The following is a 4,710-nucleotide window of genomic DNA, read 5'->3' on the forward strand; positions in this document are numbered from 1 at the left end:
TGCTGAAGTGCTCACATGCCACAGGAGCAATCTTTAGGCTCCTGTTATTATTTAAATTTTAACATCTTATCTCCTGTTCTTATCCTCTTTGGTCACAGAGGCACACTCAGGTTAGTCCCACGATTTCCAGGTGTCCTCCAGCCACACTATTCTGTCCACAAAAATCAGACAGATCAGTGTCCATCACAGAAAAGGCCAACTGCACTGGCCTTATGGGAGGGCTTTGAGTCAGGAAAAGCAAATGACTATTTACAAGAGGGAGGTTGGGAATCATTCCAATAGATGAGTGCCTGCAGCCAGCAGTATTTTCAGCCCAGGTGGTGAGTTTTGGAGCAGGGGCTGAGATGTCAGTAATATTACTGGATGTGGTGTGAGGGGTCTGGGACAAGCACTTCCATAATGTAAATGACTGCCAGTCCATTTCCCTCTGGAAAGGAGCTAGTCAGTGTTTCCAATGGGATGAGTGCTGGTCCCTTGTGGAAAGCTGCTGTGGGGGATGAGCCGGCCGTGTTCACAAGGGTGGCTGCAAGCAGGAAAATCCTGTGCCTGCTGCTTTCCAGTAGCTGGGGGAGGACAGGACGTGCCTGCAGCCACTGCAATGACTGAGAGATGTGGGATGGGACGTGCTGCGATGTGGCTCCCCCAGGAATGCAGCACATGGCCGGCCCCCTGGAGCGAGTGCCCCGAGGCTGGTCCCCATCTCTCAGCAGTCTGGCTCTGTCTGACTTCCTGCTCTTGCTTTGCTGCAGTAGAACAGGGAGAGCAAGATAACCTTGAAGGTTTTATAACCTGAGACTCATTCCTACTTCTCCTTTGCTCCTGGCAATGTACCAATTATTAATTAACAGGCAAATGCTAGAGAAAAGGCCAATGTACATAGTTCATTTCCATAAATGTAAATGCAGCAGTCCCCAGGTCAGCTTTTATTAACAGTGAACCCAATTGCTGTGAATAAATAGCCTGGAAAAAAACCCCAGGAACTATTCTGAACTTGATAAAAAGTGAGAATTGAATCTTTTTAAAAGATTCTCTTTTCTGGCTGTCATGCACATCGTCCTACCTGTGAAAAACCTCAGGCAAGAAGAATTTGTGTCACCAAGTGATATAACATCTAATGCCCTGAACACACAACTTCCCTGTAACCTGCTACTGGGAAACATTTGGTGCCCTGCAACTCCCTGGCAAGGGCTGTACACTGCATCTAATCATGATGCTGAGTGAAGGTGGTATTTTTGAATATGTAGGCAAATAGTTATTCCAGATTCAGACCAAATTAAAGTTGCTGCAATCAGAAGCATTTGCTTTCTTTCTCAGGAGAGGAAAAAAAAAAGGAGAGCAACAATTTACTACTGTGTCCATCACAAAGCTTAGCTTTACAGACCTGAAACATGAAAATCCTGCTTCTTCTATTGAAGCAAACTGCAGAATAACTTCAATAGCACATTTTTCAGGCCTCCCTTAGTTCCACCCAAACACAACCAGCCATCCAGGAGAGGTTGTACATCTGTGATCCCTTGTGTCCTGCTTCATCCTACAGTGCATGCTGGAGGTAACCTAGGGACTGTACTCCCTGGAAGATGTCATTAGTGTCTGCTTCATTGTCAGTGCTTTAAAAAGTATATTTTTATGAGGTTACTCCTTACTCCGGCACTACCTGTCTCAATAGCTGGATACCAAATCCTCTTTCTCAGCAGGCCCTGTCAAATCAACAATGTCAACAACAACAGTGAAAGCTTGGGAACAGCACGTCTGGGTGCTGGTAGGAGCTGTTCCTCAGTTAATTAATGGATAAGGTTGTATCAGGTCATGACACAGGATGGCAGGACGTTGGGTGGATTTGTGTCCTTGCTTGGCAGTGTTGTTTTCTCCTGCCTTGCTCGCTGTAAGCGATAGGGCCTGCCAAAAAGGGAGAAAGATATATCAATAAAATAAAATACATATGAATCTGAAGTGGCTGAGGTGCTTCTAAACAAGATGGGGTGCTGGCATGGGCTTAGCATGACCCTGCACTAGCCAGTGCAGGCAGAGAGGGGTGTAGGAAGGAGGCGGGTTTTAAGAAGGTGGGCTGTCTTTCCACGTGGCCTTCCTGCTCCCTCACTTTGCAAAGGAGTTGGTGAGCCTTTTGTTAAGCCCACCTTGTCCCCTAAACCCCCCGTGGGGACACGAACTTAGGGGTAGGTGTCCTGGCCCGTAGTGAGAGTTTGAGGGGCAGGAGGGAAGGAGTAGCTCTCAGGCTTTGGGGTCAGGATGGGATAGGGGAGAGAGTTGCTTTGTGGGGTTGCTTTGTGCTAATGAGACTGTTAAACCTGATGACTGTCAGGGGAGATTTGAGTTTAGAGCTGGAGCAGTTTTCATGCCCTTGCAGCAGGATGAGGTGCAGGACAGTGCTGTGCTCACTGGTACTCAAACCAGGACCTGTTAATTGGCAGCATCAGTAAGAAACCTCCCCAGACTTAACGCTTTGCCTGGCATTGACACACAGATTTGGGGAAGGTTGATCTGCCTGCTTGGGAGAGCAGGGCTGGAAAGTGAGCTCCAGCCTCACCCTTTGCTGGCGTTTTTGGGGTGTTGCTGCACTGAGCACAGCAGGGGCATCACAGTGAAGCAGTTTGAAAACGTGCTGTGCTCCATGGCAATGTCGGTCCTAGGTATTTTCCTCCTTTCAGCTAACTCTTGAGGCTGCCAATTGCATCAGGGAATATATTTGGATTAAAACACCTCTCCCCCCCCCCCCCCCCAAAGGTTTCAAAATGCAGCCTCGTGACCAGTTAAGTCGGTGTGATTACAGAGGAGCAGGCACGGCCATGGGTGTGGGACTGAGAGAAGTGTCCTTCCCCCAAAGACAGCAGACCATTTCACCATTGTCCAAACTTTTCAGCTTTAATGTGTTTTTCCAGGCTCCTTAGCACCCGGTGTTAAATGATACACTGCTATAGTTGATTTTTGTTTTCTTTTTTTTTTTTCTTTAGTTGATCTCAAAACATATTGTTATGAAATCTCCCGTGCAATGGAGCCAAGCTCTTGGCTGCCAGACACTTAATTCTCCTTACCAGCCCTGTGTTACTTAATGGACAATGATGCTTTGCTGATTTAGGGTAATTCCTCCCTTTGCTGTAATCTTTCTGTGTTGATGAAAAAGACAGCTTTACTCAAACGTGAAGTACATATATTAATATTTGAAGAGGAATGAAATATGCAACGTCTCTCCCAATGCACTCTGAATGGGGATGTTTCTTCCAGACTCCTGAGAGATTTCAAGAGCAGCTCCAAATGACTCACTGCAGGTTTTCCACTGGCATTCATTGGCAGAGTATGGGGAGCTCAGTATGTGCTGTGGGTACTCATGATGTTTTCCAAACCAGTTGTGTTTATGGCTGTGCACATCAGCTTGTGCTGATGTGAGTCTTGGTGAAAATGAGTGCTGTAAAAGGGAAGTGCATCAATGTGTATTTTCGTGGATCACGGGGACATCCTTACCACTCCCTTTGCAGTGAAAACAGCTTTTAAGTGATTGTGCCAGGTGCCATTGAGATAATTCCTTTGGTTGGGCCCCTCCTTATACTGGACTCAGAATGCAGGTGCTAAAAATAGAAACAAATGGCATGTGTTCATTTTCATCCTGTACAGGACAAAAAGCTGTGAGGTTCACGTCCGTGGGAACTGCTGGTTGCTATTGATCTGTCTAAGACTGAAGACTCCACTCTTTGCTGTAGCAGCACACATTTTTATGTTTTATTTCAGTCAGCATCCCAGGTCTTAAAGAGATTCCTTTAGTTTGTTTCAGCAGGGATGTTTGGCTAGGATTTGTAGTCTCATCAGCTTAGTAAGCAAAGAACAACACAAAAAATAAAGAGGGTTACTAATGAATGAGTCATGAGTGATTAGTGTCAGCCCTGGAAGGCAAATCTCCAAAATCGGAAATTCTCAGAAACTTATTTACTCAGGGAAGCCTCGACAGCCTAAAACACTCATTTTCTCCTCCCTCCTGGTCTCGATGACAAAAGCTTTGAAGACGATCCACGTAAAGGTGGGCCAGCTGCAATTACCTGGCTTAAAAAGGAGGGACATTAAAGAGAAAAAAACAAAAACCAAACCAAAATCACATGGAACGGCATTTTCCAGCATGGATGAGGGGTTGATGCCCTGTGGGGGAAAAAAAAAAAAAAAAAAAAAAGAAGGAAAATTGCCATAAGGTGAGGTAGGGCGATGCCCACACAGACAGAGCTCCCTGCAAAACACCCCGTCCGAGCAGGAGGGAGGTGTCACCCGGGGCCACCCCCCCCGGGAGGAGGAGGGTGCCCGGCTCGGGGCTGTTTCCATAGGGAGGGAGCAGCACCTGGCCCGGCAGAAAGGCGAACGGCAGCGCGGTGATGTCCGGGGCGGCACCTCCTTTCCCTCGCTCGTCCGACAAAAAACCCCACGTTTTCTGAGGTAAATACCGTCTCGTTTTACCGGCTGGGCTCGGGGGCGGCCCCGCGGAACCCCAGGGACGGGGGGGTGGGTGGCGGTGGGAAGGAGCAGGCTGGGGAAGGGAGCTCCGCCCGCCCGCGCGTCTCCTTAGGGACGCGGCCGTCCGGCAACCGCGGGGGCCCCCCGCGCCCGCCCACGGCTCACGTGCCCCGCCCGGGCCCGCGGGGCGCGCGCCGCGCGCTCTCCGCCAACCCGCTGCGCCGCCGACCGGGCTGGTGGGCGGGGCCGCGGCGAGAGCGC

General features: G+C 49.0%; 1 protein-coding gene across 1 annotated transcript in view; it reads left to right on the forward strand.

Moving 5' to 3' along the window:
• Positions 1-4,298: 4,298 nt before the first annotated feature.
• B3GNT2 (UDP-GlcNAc:betaGal beta-1,3-N-acetylglucosaminyltransferase 2) overlaps positions 4,299-4,710 on the forward strand; it is a 17,302-nt gene continuing 16,890 nt past the window's right edge. The window contains exon 1 of the mRNA XM_027663033.1: positions 4,299-4,431. The gene's annotated coding sequence lies outside the window, so the exon portion shown is untranslated. The remainder of the gene's footprint in view (positions 4,432-4,710) is intronic.

Source organism: Corapipo altera, unplaced genomic scaffold, assembly GCF_003945725.1.
Source record: "Corapipo altera isolate COAL_440 unplaced genomic scaffold, ASM394572v1 94, whole genome shotgun sequence".
Lineage (NCBI taxonomy): Eukaryota > Metazoa > Chordata > Aves > Passeriformes > Pipridae > Corapipo > Corapipo altera.